The sequence below is a fragment of the Ambystoma mexicanum genome, chromosome 4q, assembly GCF_040938575.1.
Source record: "Ambystoma mexicanum isolate Mex_15411 chromosome 4q, UKY_AmexF1_1, whole genome shotgun sequence".
NCBI classification, from domain to species: domain Eukaryota; kingdom Metazoa; phylum Chordata; class Amphibia; order Caudata; family Ambystomatidae; genus Ambystoma; species Ambystoma mexicanum.
The window spans coordinates 531,206,898-531,224,351 of NC_090928.1; the positions used below are offsets into that span (position 1 = coordinate 531,206,898).

General features: G+C 38.5%; 9 non-coding genes across 9 annotated transcripts; all 9 read right to left on the reverse strand.

The window, feature by feature from the left end:
* Positions 1-897: 897 nt before the first annotated feature.
* Positions 898-970, reverse strand: TRNAN-AUU (transfer RNA asparagine (anticodon AUU)). The gene has a single exon. It is a non-coding gene; the product is annotated as a tRNA-Asn (tRNA).
* A 2,122-nt stretch (positions 971-3,092) lies between these two features.
* Positions 3,093-3,165, reverse strand: TRNAN-AUU (transfer RNA asparagine (anticodon AUU)). The gene has a single exon. It is a non-coding gene; the product is annotated as a tRNA-Asn (tRNA).
* Positions 3,166-4,277: 1,112 nt separating this feature from the next.
* Positions 4,278-4,350, reverse strand: TRNAN-AUU (transfer RNA asparagine (anticodon AUU)). The gene has a single exon. It is a non-coding gene; the product is annotated as a tRNA-Asn (tRNA).
* Positions 4,351-6,978: 2,628 nt separating this feature from the next.
* On the reverse strand, positions 6,979-7,051 carry TRNAN-AUU (transfer RNA asparagine (anticodon AUU)). The gene has a single exon. It is a non-coding gene; the product is annotated as a tRNA-Asn (tRNA).
* Positions 7,052-7,658: 607 nt separating this feature from the next.
* On the reverse strand, positions 7,659-7,731 carry TRNAK-CUU (transfer RNA lysine (anticodon CUU)). The gene has a single exon. It is a non-coding gene; the product is annotated as a tRNA-Lys (tRNA).
* Positions 7,732-11,353: 3,622 nt separating this feature from the next.
* TRNAN-AUU (transfer RNA asparagine (anticodon AUU)) lies at positions 11,354-11,426 on the reverse strand. The gene has a single exon. It is a non-coding gene; the product is annotated as a tRNA-Asn (tRNA).
* A 1,112-nt stretch (positions 11,427-12,538) lies between these two features.
* TRNAN-AUU (transfer RNA asparagine (anticodon AUU)) lies at positions 12,539-12,611 on the reverse strand. Its single transcript has one exon. It is a non-coding gene; the product is annotated as a tRNA-Asn (tRNA).
* Positions 12,612-13,723: 1,112 nt separating this feature from the next.
* Positions 13,724-13,796, reverse strand: TRNAN-AUU (transfer RNA asparagine (anticodon AUU)). Its single transcript has one exon. It is a non-coding gene; the product is annotated as a tRNA-Asn (tRNA).
* A 2,628-nt stretch (positions 13,797-16,424) lies between these two features.
* TRNAN-AUU (transfer RNA asparagine (anticodon AUU)) lies at positions 16,425-16,497 on the reverse strand. The gene has a single exon. It is a non-coding gene; the product is annotated as a tRNA-Asn (tRNA).
* Positions 16,498-17,454: the final 957 nt, after the last annotated feature.

The following is a 17,454-nucleotide window of genomic DNA, read 5'->3' on the forward strand; positions in this document are numbered from 1 at the left end:
GCCGCTTTCCACAGATAGGATGCTGTGTAATCATAGGCTCTGGTGGAGTTTGGAAAGAAAATACACATCAGCCAGAGGCAGAAATAGTCTAAGAAAGTATCAAACACAATTACCAGTCAATATCAGAACGCATTGAAGAATATCAGGAAATAGCCGATTAAACCTGTGTGGAAAAAAGTCTTATTTGTGTTTTCTCCACTTTATTTTATAGTAAGATGACACATACTTTTTCTTTTACAGTGAATACATTAAGGTATGGTATTGCCCCATTACACATCATCCAGACATGCATTCATATATTGCATGTTAACAATGAAAATATTGCAAATATTGTAAAGAGACTTTCAATTTCTATTTTTTTGGTCAAAAAGCACTAAAATTTTAGTTGTTTTCGCCCAACGTGGGGCTCGAACACACGACCCTGAGATTAAGAGTCTCATGCTCTACCGACTGAGCTAGCCAGGCTCCTTTGGATGCCTATAGTTTTCTTCCCTATCCCTGCACTGCCGGTTTCCACAGATAGGATGCTGTGCAATCATAGGCTCTGGTGGAGTTTGGAAAGAAAATACACATCAGCCAGAGGCAGAAATAGTCTAAGAAAGTATCAAACACAATTACCAGTCAATATCAGAACGCTTTGAAGAATATCAGGAAATAGCTGACTGAACCTGTGTGAAAAAAAGTCTTATTTGTGTTTTCTCCACTTTATTTTATAATAAGATGATACATACTTTTTCATTTACAGTGAATACATTAAGGTATGGTATTGCCCCATTACACATCATCCAGACATGCATTCATACATTGCATGTTAACAATGAAAATATTGCAAATATTGTAAAGAGACTTTCAATTTCTATTTTTTTGGTCAAAAAGCACTAAAATTTTAGTTGTTTTCGCCCAACGTGGGGCTCGAACCCACTACCCTGAGATTAATAGTCTCTTGCTCTACCGACTGAGCTAGCCGGGCTCCTTTGGATGCCTATAGTTTTCTTCCCTATCCCTGCACTGCCGTTTTCCACAGATAGGATGTATTTTTTTGGTCAAAAAGCACTAAAATTTTAGTTGTTTTCGCCCAACGTGGGGCTCGAACCCACGACCCTGAGATTAAGAGTCTCATGCTCTACCGACTGAGCTAGCCGGGCTCCTTTGGATACCTATAGTTTTCTTCCCTATCCCTGCACAGCCGCTTTCCACAGATAGGATGCTGTGTAATCATAGGCTCTGGTGGAGTTTGGAAAGAAAATACACATCAGCCAGAGGCAGAAATAGTCTAAGAAAGTATCAAACACAATTACCAGTCAATATCAGAACGCATTGAAGAATATCAGGAAATAGCCGATTAAACCTGTGTGGAAAAAAGTCTTATTTGTGTTTTCTCCACTTTATTTTATAGTAAGATGATACATACTTTTTCTTTTACAGTGAATACATTAAGGTGTGGTATTGCCCCATTACACATCATCCAGACATGCATTCATATATTGCATGTTAACAATGAAAATATTGCAAATATTGTAAAGAGACTTTCAATTTCTATTTTTTTGGTCAAAAAGCACTAAAATTTTAGTTGTTTTCGCCCAACGTGGGGCTCCAACCCACGACCCTGAGATTAAGAGTCTCATGCTCTACCGACTGAGCTAGCCGGGCTCCTTTGGATGCTGATAGTTTTCTTCCCTATCCCTGCACTGCCGGTTTCCACAGATAGGATGCTGTGTAATCATAGGCTCTGGTGGAGTTTGGAAAGAAAATACACATCAGCCAGAGGCAGAAATAGTCTAAGAAAGTATCAAACACAATTACCAGTCAATATCAGAACGCATTGAAGAATATCAGGAAATAGCCGATTAAACCTGTGTGGAAAAAAGTCTTATTTGTGTTTTCTCCACTTTATTTTATAGTAAGATGATACATACTTTTTCGTTTACAGTGAATACATTAAGGTGTGGTATTGCCCCATTACACATCATCCAGACATGCATTCATATATTGCATGTTAACAATGAAAATATTGCAAATATTGTAAAGAGACTTTCAATTTCTATTTTTTTGGTCAAAAAGCACTAAAATTTTAGTTGTTTTCGCCCAACGTGGGGCTCGAACCCACGACCCTGAGATTAAGAGTCTCATGCTCTACCGACTGAGCTAGCCGGGCTCCTTTGGATACCTATAGTTTTCTTCCCTATCCCTGCACAGCCGCTTTCCACAGATAGGATGCTGTGTAATCATAGGCTCTGGTGGAGTTTGGAAAGAAAATACACATCAGCCAGAGGCAGAAATAGTCTAAGAAAGTATCAAACACAATTACCAGTCAATATCAGAACGCATTGAAGAATATCAGGAAATAGCCGATTAAACCTGTGTGGAAAAAAGTCTTATTTGTGTTTTCTCCACTTTATTTTATAGTAAGATGATACATACTTTTTCTTTTACAGTGAATACATTAAGGTGTGGTATTGCCCCATTACACATCATCCAGACATGCATTCATATATTGCATGTTAACAATGAAAATATTGCAAATATTGTAAAGAGACTTTCAATTTCTATTTTTTTGGTCAAAAAGCACTAAAATTTTAGTTGTTTTCGCCCAACGTGGGGCTCCAACCCACGACCCTGAGATTAAGAGTCTCATGCTCTACCGACTGAGCTAGCCGGGCTCCTTTGGATGCTGATAGTTTTCTTCCCTATCCCTGCACTGCCGGTTTCCACAGATAGGATGCTGTGTAATCATAGGCTCTGGTGGAGTTTGGAAAGAAAATACACATCAGCCAGAGGCAGAAATAGTCTAAGAAAGTATCAAACACAATTACCAGTCAATATCAGAACGCTTTGAAGAATATCAGGAAATAGCTGACTGAACCTGTGTGAAAAAAAGTCTTATTTGTGTTTTCTCCACTTTATTTTATAATAAGATGATACATACTTTTTCTTTTACAGTGAATACATTAAGGTATGGTATTGCCCCATTACACATCATCCAGACATGCATTCAAACATTGCATGTTAACAATGAAAATATTGCAAATATTGTAAAGAGACTTTCAATTTCTATTTTTTTGGTCAAAAAGCACTAAAATTTTAGTTGTTTTCGCCCAACGTGGGGCTCGAACACACGACCCTGAGATTAATAGTCTCTTGCTCTACCGACAGAGCTAGCCGGGCTCCTTTGGATGCCTATAGTTTTCTTCCCTATCCCTGCACTGCCGTTTTCCACAGATAGGATGTATTTTTTTGGTCAAAAAGCACTAAAATTTTAGTTGTTTTCGCCCAACGTGGGGCTCTAACCCACGACCCTGAGATTAAGAGTCTCATGCTCTACCGACTGAGCTAGCCGGGCTCCTTTGGATACCTATAGTTTTCTTCCCTATCCCTGCACAGCCGCTTTCCACAGATAGGATGCTGTGTAATCATAGGCTCTGGTGGAGTTTGGAAAGAAAATACACATCAGCCAGAGGCAGAAATAGTCTAAGAAAGTATCAAACACAATTACCAGTCAATATCAGAACGCATTGAAGAATATCAGGAAATAGCCGATTAAACCTGTGTGGAAAAAAGTCTTATTTGTGTTTTCTCCACTTTATTTTATAGTAAGATGACACATACTTTTTCTTTTACAGTGAATACATTAAGGTATGGTATTGCCCCATTACACATCATCCAGACATGCATTCATATATTGCATGTTAACAATGAAAATATTGCAAATATTGTAAAGAGACTTTCAATTTCTATTTTTTTGGTCAAAAAGCACTAAAATTTTAGTTGTTTTCGCCCAACGTGGGGCTCGAACACACGACCCTGAGATTAAGAGTCTCATGCTCTACCGACTGAGCTAGCCAGGCTCCTTTGGATGCCTATAGTTTTCTTCCCTATCCCTGCACTGCCGGTTTCCACAGATAGGATGCTGTGCAATCATAGGCTCTGGTGGAGTTTGGAAAGAAAATACACATCAGCCAGAGGCAGAAATAGTCTAAGAAAGTATCAAACACAATTACCAGTCAATATCAGAACGCTTTGAAGAATATCAGGAAATAGCTGACTGAACCTGTGTGAAAAAAAGTCTTATTTGTGTTTTCTCCACTTTATTTTATAATAAGATGATACATACTTTTTCATTTACAGTGAATACATTAAGGTATGGTATTGCCCCATTACACATCATCCAGACATGCATTCATACATTGCATGTTAACAATGAAAATATTGCAAATATTGTAAAGAGACTTTCAATTTCTATTTTTTTGGTCAAAAAGCACTAAAATTTTAGTTGTTTTCGCCCAACGTGGGGCTCGAACCCACTACCCTGAGATTAATAGTCTCTTGCTCTACCGACTGAGCTAGCCGGGCTCCTTTGGAAGCCTATAGTTTTCTTCCCTATCCCTGCACTGCCGTTTTCCACAGATAGGATGTATTTTTTTGGTCAAAAAGCACTAAAATTTTAGTTGTTTTCGCCCAACGTGGGGCTCGAACCCACGACCCTGAGATTAAGAGTCTCATGCTCTACCGACTGAGCTAGCCGGGCTCCTTTGGATACCTATAGTTTTCTTCCCTATCCCTGCACAGCCGCTTTCCACAGATAGGATGCTGTGTAATCATAGGCTCTGGTGGAGTTTGGAAAGAAAATACACATCAGCCAGAGGCAGAAATAGTCTAAGAAAGTATCAAACACAATTACCAGTCAATATCAGAACGCATTGAAGAATATCAGGAAATAGCCGATTAAACCTGTGTGGAAAAAAGTCTTATTTGTGTTTTCTCCACTTTATTTTATAGTAAGATGATACATACTTTTTCTTTTACAGTGAATACATTAAGGTGTGGTATTGCCCCATTACACATCATCCAGACATGCATTCATATATTGCATGTTAACAATGAAAATATTGCAAATATTGTAAAGAGACTTTCAATTTCTATTTTTTTGGTCAAAAAGCACTAAAATTTTAGTTGTTTTCGCCCAACGTGGGGCTCGAACCCACGACCCTGAGATTAAGAGTCTCATGCTCTACCGACTGAGCTAGCCGGGCTCCTTTGGATGCTGATAGTTTTCTTCCCTATCCCTGCACTGCCGGTTTCCACAGATAGGATGCTGTGTAATCATAGGCTCTGGTGGAGTTTGGAAAGAAAATACACATCAGCCAGAGGCAGAAATAGTCTAAGAAAGTATCAAACACAATTACCAGTCAATATCAGAACGCATTGAAGAATATCAGGAAATAGCCGATTAAACCTGTGTGGAAAAAAGTCTTATTTGTGTTTTCTCCACTTTATTTTATAGTAAGATGATACATACTTTTTCTTTTACAGTGAATACATTAAGGTGTGGTATTGCCCCATTACACATCATCCAGACATGCATTCATATATTGCATGTTAACAATGAAAATATTGCAAATATTGTAAAGAGACTTTCAATTTCTATTTTTTTGGTCAAAAAGCTCTAAAATTTTAGTTGTTTTCGCCCAACGTGGGGCTCGAACCCACGACCCTGAGATTAAGAGTCTCATGCTCTACCGACTGAGCTAGCCGGGCTCCTTTGGATGCATATAGTTTTCTTCCCTATCCCTGCACTGCCGTTTTCCACAGATAGGATGCTGTGTAATCATAGGCTCTGGTGGAGTTTGGAAAGAAAATACACATCAGCCAGAGGCAGAAATAGTCTAAGAAAGTATCAAACACAATTACCAGTCAATATCAGAACGCATTGAAGAATATCAGGAAATAACCGATTAAACCTGTGTGGAAAAAAGTCTTATTTGTGTTTTCTCCACTTTATTTTATAGTAAGATGACACATACTTTTTCTTTTACAGTGAATACATTAAGGTATGGTATTGCCCCATTACACATCATCCAGACATGCATTCATATATTGCATGTTAACAATGAAAATATTGCAAATATTGTAAAGAGACTTTCAATTTCTATTTTTTTGGTCAAAAAGCACTAAAATTTTAGTTGTTTTCGCCCAACGTGGGGCTCGAACACACGACCCTGAGATTAAGAGTCTCATGCTCTACCGACTGAGCTAGCTGGGCTCCTTTGGATGCATATAGTTTTCTTCCCTATCCCTGCACTGCCGGTTTCCACAGATAGGATGCTGTGCAATCATAGGCTCTGGTGGAGTTTGGAAAGAAAATACACATCAGCCAGAGGCAGAAATAGTCTAAGAAAGTATCAAACACAATTACCAGTCAATATCAGAACGCATTGAAGAATATCAGGAAATAGCCGATTAAACCTGTGTGGAAAAAAAGTCTTATTTGTGTTTTCTCCACTTTATTTTATAGTAAGATGACACATACTTTTTCTTTTACAGTGAATACATTAAGGTATGGTATTGCCCCATTACACATCATCCAGACATGCATTCATATATTGCATGTTAACAATGAAAATATTGCAAATATTGTAAAGAGACTTTCAATTTCTATTTTTTTGGTCAAAAAGCACTAAAATTTTAGTTGTTTTCGCCAAACGTGGGGCTCGAACACACGACCCTGAGATTAAGAGTCTCATGCTCTACCGACTGAGCTAGCCAGGCTCCTTTGGATGCCTATAGTTTTCTTCCCTATCCCTGCACTGCCGGTTTCCACAGATAGGATGCTGTGCAATCATAGGCTCTGGTGGAGTTTGGAAAGAAAATACACATCAGCCAGAGGCAGAAATAGTCTAAGAAAGTATCAAACACAATTACCAGTCAATATCAGAACGCTTTGAAGAATATCAGGAAATAGCTGACTGAACCTGTGTGAAAAAAAGTCTTATTTGTGTTTTCTCCACTTTATTTTATAATAAGATGATACATACTTTTTCTTTTACAGTGAATACATTAAGGTATGGTATTGCCCCATTACACATCATCCAGACATGCATTCATACATTGCATGTTAACAATGAAAATATTGCAAATATTGTAAAGAGACTTTCAATTTCTATTTTTTTGGTCAAAAAGCACTAAAATTTTAGTTGTTTTCGCCCAACGTGGGGCTCGAACCCACGACCCTGAGATTAATAGTCTCTTGCTCTACCGTCTGAGCTAGTCGGGCTCCTTTGGATGCCTATAGTTTTCTTCCCTATCCCTGCACAGCCGCTTTCCACAGATAGGATGCTGTGTAATCATAGGCTCTGGTGGAGTTTGGAAAGAAAATACACATCAGCCAGAGGCAGAAATAGTCTAAGAAAGTATCAAACACAATTACCAGTCAATATCAGAACGCATTGAAGAATATCAGGAAATAGCCGATTAAACCTGTGTGGAAAAAAGTCTTATTTGTGTTTTCTCCACTTTATTTTATAGTAAGATGATGCATACTTTTTCTTTTACAGTGAATACATTAAGGTGTGGTATTGCCCCATTACACATCATCCAGACATGCATTCATATATTGCATGTTAACAATCAAAATATTGCAAATATTGTAAAGAGACTTTCAATTTCTATTTTTTTGGTCAAAAAGCACTAAAATTTTAGTTGTTTTCGCCCAACGTGGGGCTCGAACCCACGACCCTGAGATTAAGAGTCTCATGCTCTACCGACTGAGCTAGCCAGGCTCCTTTGGATGCCTCTAGTTTTCTTCCCTATCCCTGCACTGCCGGTTTCCACAGATAGGATGTATTTTTTTGGTCAAAAAGCACTACAATTTTAGTTGTTTTTGCCCAACGTGGGGCTCGAACCCACGACCCTGAGATTAAGAGTCTCATGCTCTACCGACTGAGCTAGCCGGGCTCCTTTGGATGCCTATAGTTTTCTTCCCTATCCCTGCACAGCCGCTTTCCACAGATAGGATGCTGTGTAATCATAGGCTCTGGTGGAGTTTGGAAAGAAAATACACATCAGCCAGAGGCAGAAATAGTCTAAGAAAGTATCAAACACAATTACCAGTCAATATCAGAACGCATTGAAGAATATCAGGAAATAGCCGATTAAACCTGTGTGGAAAAAGTCTTATTTGTGTTTTCTCCACTTTATTTTATAGTAAGATGATACATACTTTTTCTTTTACAGTGAATACATTAAGGTGTGGTATTGCCTCATTACACATCATCCAGACATGCATTCATATATTGCATGTTAACAATCAAAATATTGCAAATATTGTAAAGAGACTTTCAATTTCTATTTTTTTGGTCAAAAAGCACTAAAATTTTAGTTGTTTTCGCCCAACGTGGGGCTCGAACCCACGACCCTGAGATTAAGAGTCTCATGCTCTACCGACTGAGCTAGCCGTGCTCCTTTGGAGGCCTATAGTTTTCTTCCCTATCCCTGCACTGCCGTTTTCCACAGATAGGATGCTGTGTAATCATAGGCTCTGGTGGAGTTTGGAAAGAAAATACACATCAGCCAGAGGCAGAAATAGTCTAAGAAAGTATCAAACACAATTACCAGTCAATATCAGAACGCATTGAAGAATATCAGGAAATAGCCGATTAAACCTGTGTGGAAAAAAGTCTTATTTGTGTTTTCTCCACTTTATTTTATAGTAAGATGATACATACTTTTTCTTTTACAGTGAATACATTAAGGTGTGGTATTGCCCCATTACACATCATCCAGACATGCATTCATATATTGCATGTTAACAATGAAAATATTGCAAATATTGTAAAGAGACTTTCAATTTCTATTTTTTTGGTCAAAAAGCACTAAAATTTTAGTTGTTTTCGCCCAACATGGGGCTCGAACCCACGACCCTGAGATTAAGAGTCTCATGCTCTACCGACTGAGCTAGCCGGGCTCCTTTGGATGCATATAGTTTTCTTCCCTATCCCTGCACAGCCGCTTTCCACAGATAGGATGCTGTGTAATCATAGGCTCAGGTGGAGTTTGGAAAGAAAATACACATCAGCCAGAGGCAGAAATAGTCTAAGAAAGTATCAAACACAATTACCAGTCAATATCAGAACGCATTGAAGAATATCAGGAAATAGCCGATTAAACCTGTGTTGAAAAAAGTCTTATTTGTGTTTTCTCCACTTTTTTTTATAGTAAGATGACACATACTTTTTCTTTTACAGTGAATACATTAAGGTATGGTATTGCCCCATTACACATCATCCAGACATGCATTCATATATTGCATGTTAACAATGAAAATATTGCAAATATTGTAAAGAGACTTTCAATTTCTATTTTTTTGGTCAAAAAGCACTAAAATTTTAGTTGTTTTCGCCCAACGTGGGGCTCGAACACACGACCCTGAGATTAAGAGTCTCATGCTCTACCGACTGAGCTAGTCAGGCTCCTTTGGATGCCTATAGTTTTCTTCCCTATCCCTGCACTGCCGGTTTCCACAGATAGGATGCTGTGCAATCATAGGCTCTGGTGGAGTTTGGAAAGAAAATACACATCAGCCAGAGGCAGAAATAGTCTAAGAAAGTATCAAACACAATTACCAGTCAATATCAGAACGCTTTGAAGAATATCAGGAAATAGCTGACTGAACCTGTGTGAAAAAAAGTCTTATTTGTGTTTTCTCCACTTTATTTTATAATAAGATGATACATACTTTTTCTTTTACAGTGAATACATTAAGGTATGGTATTGCCCCATTACACATCATCCAGACATGCATTCATACATTGCATGTTAACAATGAAAATATTGCAAATATTGTAAAGAGACTTTCAATTTCTATTTTTTTGGTCAAAAAGCACTAAAATTTTAGTTGTTTTCGCCCAACCCACGACCCTGAGATTAAGAGTCTCATGCTCTACCGACTGAGCTAGCCGGGCTCCTTTGGATGCATATAGTTTTCTTCCCTATCCCTGCACAGCCGCTTTCCACAGATAGGATGCTGTGTAATCATAGGCTCTGGTGGAGTTTGGAAAGAAAATACACATCAGCCAGAGGCAGAAATAGTCTAAGAAAGTATCAAACACAATTACCAGTCAATATCAGAACGCATTGAAGAATATCAGGAAATAGCCGATTAAACCTGTGTGGAAAAAAGTCTTATTTGTGTTTTCTCCACTTTATTTTATAGTAAGATGATACATACTTTTTCTTTTACAGTGAATACATTAAGGTGTGGTATTGCCCCATTACACATCATCCAGACATGCATTCATATATTGCATGTTAACAATCAAAATATTGCAAATATTGTAAAGAGACTTTCAATTTCTATTTTTTGGTCAAAAAGCACTAAAATTTTAGTTGTTTTCGCCCAACGTGGGGCTCGAACCCACGACCCTGAGATTAAGAGTCTCATGCTCTACCGACTGAGCTAGCCAGGCTCCTTTGGATGCCTCTAGTTTTCTTCCCTATCCCTGCACTGCCGGTTTCCACAGATAGGATGTATTTTTTTGGTCAAAAAGCACTACAATTTTAGTTGTTTTCGCCCAACGTGGGGCTCGAACCCACGACCCTGAGATTAAGAGTCTCATGCTCTACCGACTGAGCTAGCCGGGCTCCTTTGGATGCTGAGAGTTTTCTTCCCTATCCCTGCACTGCCGGTTTCCACAGATAGGATGCTGTGTAATCATAGGCTCTGGTGGAGTTTGGAAAGAAAATACACATCAGCCAGAGGCAGAAATAGTCTAAGAAAGTATCAAACACAATTACCAGTCAATATCAGAACGCATTGAAGAATATCAGGAAATAGCCGATTAAACCTGTGTGGAAAAAAGTCTTATTTGTGTTTTCTCCACTTTATTTTATAGTAAGATGATACATACTTTTTCTTTTACAGTGAATACATTAAGGTGTGGTATTGCCCCATTACACATCATCCAGACATGCATTCATATATTGCATGTTAACAATGAAAATATTGCAAATATTGTAAAGAGACTATCAATTTCTATTTTTTTGGTCAAAAAGCACTAAAATTTTAGTTGTTTTCGCCCAACGTGGGGCTCGAACCCACGACCCTGAGATTAAGAGTCTCATGCTCTACCGACTGAGCTAGCCGGGCTCCTTTGGATACCTATAGTTTTCTTCCCTATCCCTGCACAGCCGCTTTCCACAGATAGGATGCTGTGTAATCATAGGCTCTGGTGGAGTTTGGAAAGAAAATACACATCAGCCAGAGGCAGAAATAGTCTAAGAAAGTATCAAACACAATTACCAGTCAATATCAGAACGCATTGAAGAATATCAGGAAATAGCCGATTAAACCTGTGTGGAAAAAAGTCTTATTTGTGTTTTCTCCACTTTATTTTATAGTAAGATGACACATACTTTTTCTTTTACAGTGAATACATTAAGGTATGGTATTGCCCCATTACACATCATCCAGACATGCATTCATATATTGCATGTTAACAATGAAAATATTGCAAATATTGTAAAGAGACTTTCAATTTCTATTTTTTTGGTCAAAAAGCACTAAAATTTTAGTTGTTTTCGCCCAACGTGGGGCTCGAACCCACGACCCTGAGATTAATAGTCTCTTGCTCTACCGACTGAGCTAGCCGGGCTCCTTTGGATGCCTATAGTTTTCTTCCCTATCCCTGCGCTGCCGTTTTCCACAGATAGGATGTATTTTTTTGGTCAAAAAGCACTAAAATTTTAGTTGTTTTCGCCCAACGTGGGGCTCGAACCCACGACCCTGAGATTAAGAGTCTCATGCTCTACCGACTGAGCTAGCCGGGCTCCTTTGGATACCTATAGTTTTCTTCCCTATCCCTGCACAGCCGCTTTCCACAGATAGGATGCTGTGTAATCATAGGCTCTGGTGGAGTTTGGAAAGAAAATACACATCAGCCAGAGGCAGAAATAGTCTAAGAAAGTATCAAACACAATTACCAGTCAATATCAGAACGCATTGAAGAATATCAGGAAATAGCCGATTAAACCTGTGTGGAAAAAAGTCTTATTTGTGTTTTCTCCACTTTATTTTATAGTAAGATGATACATACTTTTTCTTTTACAGTGAATACATTAAGGTGTGGTATTGCCCCATTACACATCATCCAGACATGCATTCATATATTGCATGTTAACAATGAAAATATTGCAAATATTGTAAAGAGACTTTCAATTTCTATTTTTTTGGTCAAAAAGCACTAAAATTTTAGTTGTTTTCGCCCAACGTGGGGCTCGAACCCACGACCCTGAGATTAAGAGTCTCATGCTCTACCGACTGAGCTAGCCGGGCTCCTTTGGATGCCTATAGTTTTCTTCCCTATCCCTGCACTGCCGCTTTACACAGATAGGATGCTGTGTAATCATAGGCTCTGGTGGAGTTTGGAAAGAAAATACACATCAGCCAGAGGCAGAAATAGTCTAAGAAAGTATCAAACACAATTACCAGTCAATATCAGAACGCTTTGAAGAATATCAGGAAATAGCTGACTGAACCTGTGTGAAAAAAAGTCTTATTTGTGTTTTCTCCACTTTATTTTATAATAAGATGATACATACTTTTTCTTTTACAGTGAATACATTAAGGTATGGTATTGCCCCATTACACATCATCCAGACATGCATTCAAACATTGCATGTTAACAATGAAAATATTGCAAATATTGTAAAGAGACTTTCAATTTCTATTTTTTTGGTCAAAAAGCACTAAAATTTTAGTTGTTTTCGCCCAACGTGGGGCTCGAACACACGACCCTGAGATTAATAGTCTCTTGCTCTACCGACAGAGCTAGCCGGGCTCCTTTGGATGCCTATAGTTTTCTTCCCTATCCCTGCACTGCCGTTTTCCACAGATAGGATGTATTTTTTTGGTCAAAAAGCACTAAAATTTTAGTTGTTTTCGCCCAACGTGGGGCTCTAACCCACGACCCTGAGATTAAGAGTCTCATGCTCTACCGACTGAGCTAGCCGGGCTCCTTTGGATACCTATAGTTTTCTTCCCTATCCCTGCACAGCCGCTTTCCACAGATAGGATGCTGTGTAATCATAGGCTCTGGTGGAGTTTGGAAAGAAAATACACATCAGCCAGAGGCAGAAATAGTCTAAGAAAGTATCAAACACAATTACCAGTCAATATCAGAACGCATTGAAGAATATCAGGAAATAGCCGATTAAACCTGTGTGGAAAAAAGTCTTATTTGTGTTTTCTCCACTTTATTTTATAGTAAGATGACACATACTTTTTCTTTTACAGTGAATACATTAAGGTATGGTATTGCCCCATTACACATCATCCAGACATGCATTCATATATTGCATGTTAACAATGAAAATATTGCAAATATTGTAAAGAGACTTTCAATTTCTATTTTTTTGGTCAAAAAGCACTAAAATTTTAGTTGTTTTCGCCCAACGTGGGGCTCGAACACACGACCCTGAGATTAAGAGTCTCATGCTCTACCGACTGAGCTAGCCAGGCTCCTTTGGATGCCTATAGTTTTCTTCCCTATCCCTGCACTGCCGGTTTCCACAGATAGGATGCTGTGCAATCATAGGCTCTGGTGGAGTTTGGAAAGAAAATACACATCAGCCAGAGGCAGAAATAGTCTAAGAAAGTATCAAACACAATTACCAGTCAATATCAGAACGCTTTGAAGAATATCAGGAAATAGCTGACTGAACCTGTGTGAAAAAAAGTCTTATTTGTGTTTTCTCCACTTTATTTTATAATAAGATGATACATACTTTTTCATTTACAGTGAATACATTAAGGTATGGTATTGCCCCATTACACATCATCCAGACATGCATTCATACATTGCATGTTAACAATGAAAATATTGCAAATATTGTAAAGAGACTTTCAATTTCTATTTTTTTGGTCAAAAAGCACTAAAATTTTAGTTGTTTTCGCCCAACGTGGGGCTCGAACCCACTACCCTGAGATTAATAGTCTCTTGCTCTACCGACTGAGCTAGCCGGGCTCCTTTGGAAGCCTATAGTTTTCTTCCCTATCCCTGCACTGCCGTTTTCCACAGATAGGATGTATTTTTTTGGTCAAAAAGCACTAAAATTTTAGTTGTTTTCGCCCAACGTGGGGCTCGAACCCACGACCCTGAGATTAAGAGTCTCATGCTCTACCGACTGAGCTAGCCGGGCTCCTTTGGATACCTATAGTTTTCTTCCCTATCCCTGCACAGCCGCTTTCCACAGATAGGATGCTGTGTAATCATAGGCTCTGGTGGAGTTTGGAAAGAAAATACACATCAGCCAGAGGCAGAAATAGTCTAAGAAAGTATCAAACACAATTACCAGTCAATATCAGAACGCATTGAAGAATATCAGGAAATAGCCGATTAAACCTGTGTGGAAAAAAGTCTTATTTGTGTTTTCTCCACTTTATTTTATAGTAAGATGATACATACTTTTTCTTTTACAGTGAATACATTAAGGTGTGGTATTGCCCCATTACACATCATCCAGACATGCATTCATATATTGCATGTTAACAATGAAAATATTGCAAATATTGTAAAGAGACTTTCAATTTCTATTTTTTTGGTCAAAAAGCACTAAAATTTTAGTTGTTTTCGCCCAACGTGGGGCTCGAACCCACGACCCTGAGATTAAGAGTCTCATGCTCTACCGACTGAGCTAGCCAGGCTCCTTTGGATGCTGATAGTTTTCTTCCCTATCCCTGCACTGCCGGTTTCCACAGATAGGATGCTGTGTAATCATAGGCTCTGGTGGAGTTTGGAAAGAAAATACACATCAGCCAGAGGCAGAAATAGTCTAAGAAAGTATCAAACACAATTACCAGTCAATATCAGAACGCATTGAAGAATATCAGGAAATAGCCGATTAAACCTGTGTGGAAAAAAGTCTTATTTGTGTTTTCTCCACTTTATTTTATAGTAAGATGATACATACTTTTTCTTTTACAGTGAATACATTAAGGTGTGGTATTGCCCCATTACACATCATCCAGACATGCATTCATATATTGCATGTTAACAATGAAAATATTGCAAATATTGTAAAGAGACTTTCAATTTCTATTTTTTTGGTCAAAAAGCTCTAAAATTTTAGTTGTTTTCGCCCAACGTGGGGCTCGAACCCACGACCCTGAGATTAAGAGTCTCATGCTCTACCGACTGAGCTAGCCGGGCTCCTTTGGATGCATATAGTTTTCTTCCCTATCCCTGCACTGCCGTTTTCCACAGATAGGATGCTGTGTAATCATAGGCTCTGGTGGAGTTTGGAAAGAAAATACACATCAGCCAGAGGCAGAAATAGTCTAAGAAAGTATCAAACACAATTACCAGTCAATATCAGAACGCATTGAAGAATATCAGGAAATAACCGATTAAACCTGTGTGGAAAAAAGTCTTATTTGTGTTTTCTCCACTTTATTTTATAGTAAGATGACACATACTTTTTCTTTTACAGTGAATACATTAAGGTATGGTATTGCCCCATTACACATCATCCAGACATGCATTCATATATTGCATGTTAACAATGAAAATATTGCAAATATTGTAAAGAGACTTTCAATTTCTATTTTTTTGGTCAAAAAGCACTAAAATTTTAGTTGTTTTCGCCCAACGTGGGGCTCGAACACACGACCCTGAGATTAAGAGTCTCATGCTCTACCGACTGAGCTAGCTGGGCTCCTTTGGATGCATATAGTTTTCTTCCCTATCCCTGCACTGCCGGTTTCCACAGATAGGATGCTGTGCAATCATAGGCTCTGGTGGAGTTTGGAAAGAAAATACACATCAGCCAGAGGCAGAAATAGTCTAAGAAAGTATCAAACACAATTACCAGTCAATATCAGAACGCATTGAAGAATATCAGGAAATAGCCGATTAAACCTGTGTGGAAAAAAAGTCTTATTTGTGTTTTCTCCACTTTATTTTATAGTAAGATGACACATACTTTTTCTTTTACAGTGAATACATTAAGGTATGGTATTGCCCCATTACACATCATCCAGACATGCATTCATATATTGCATGTTAACAATGAAAATATTGCAAATATTGTAAAGAGACTTTCAATTTCTATTTTTTTGGTCAAAAAGCACTAAAATTTTAGTTGTTTTCGCCAAACGTGGGGCTCGAACACACGACCCTGAGATTAAGAGTCTCATGCTCTACCGACTGAGCTAGCCAGGCTCCTTTGGATGCCTATAGTTTTCTTCCCTATCCCTGCACTGCCGGTTTCCACAGATAGGATGCTGTGCAATCATAGGCTCTGGTGGAGTTTGGAAAGAAAATACACATCAGCCAGAGGCAGAAATAGTCTAAGAAAGTATCAAACACAATTACCAGTCAATATCAGAACGCTTTGAAGAATATCAGGAAATAGCTGACTGAACCTGTGTGAAAAAAAGTCTTATTTGTGTTTTCTCCACTTTATTTTATAATAAGATGATACATACTTTTTCTTTTACAGTGAATACATTAAGGTATGGTATTGCCCCATTACACATCATCCAGACATGCATTCATACATTGCATGTTAACAATGAAAATATTGCAAATATTGTAAAGAGACTTTCAATTTCTATTTTTTTGGTCAAAAAGCACTAAAATTTTAGTTGTTTTCGCCCAACGTGGGGCTCGAACCCACGACCCTGAGATTAATAGTCTCTTGCTCTACCGTCTGAGCTAGTCGGGCTCCTTTGGATGCCTATAGTTTTCTTCCCTATCCCTGCACAGCCGCTTTCCACAGATAGGATGCTGTGTAATCATAGGCTCTGGTGGAGTTTGGAAAGAAAATACACATCAGCCAGAGGCAGAAATAGTCTAAGAAAGTATCAAACACAATTACCAGTCAATATCAGAACGCATTGAAGAATATCAGGAAATAGCCGATTAAACCTGTGTGGAAAAAAGTCTTATTTGTGTTTTCTCCACTTTATTTTATAGTAAGATGATGCATACTTTTTCTTTTACAGTGAATACATTAAGGTGTGGTATTGCCCCATTACACATCATCCAGACATGCATTCATATATTGCATGTTAACAATCAAAATATTGCAAATATTGTAAAGAGACTTTCAATTTCTATTTTTTTGGTCAAAAAGCACTAAAATTTTAGTTGTTTTCGCCCAACGTGGGGCTCGAACCCACGACCCTGAGATTAAGAGTCTCATGCTCTACCGACTGAGCTAGCCAGGCTCCTTTGGATGCCTCTAGTTTTCTTCCCTATCCCTGCACTGCCGGTTTCCACAGATAGGATGTATTTTTTTGGTCAAAAAGCACTACAATTTTAGTTGTTTTCGCCCAACGTGGGGCTCGAACCCACGACCCTGAGATTAAGAGTCTCATGCTCTACCGACTGAGCTAGCCGGGCTCCTTTGGATGCCTATAGTTTTCTTCCCTATCCCTGCACAGCCGCTTTCCACAGATAGGATGCTGTGTAATCATAGGCTCTGGTGGAGTTTGGAAAGAAAATACACATCAGCCAGAGGCAGAAATAGTCTAAGAAAGTATCAAACACAATTACCAGTCAATATCAGAACGCATTGAAGAATATCAGGAAATAGCCGATTAAACCTGTGTGGAAAAAGTCTTATTTGTGTTTTCTCCACTTTATTTTATAGTAAGATGATACATACTTTTTCTTTTAC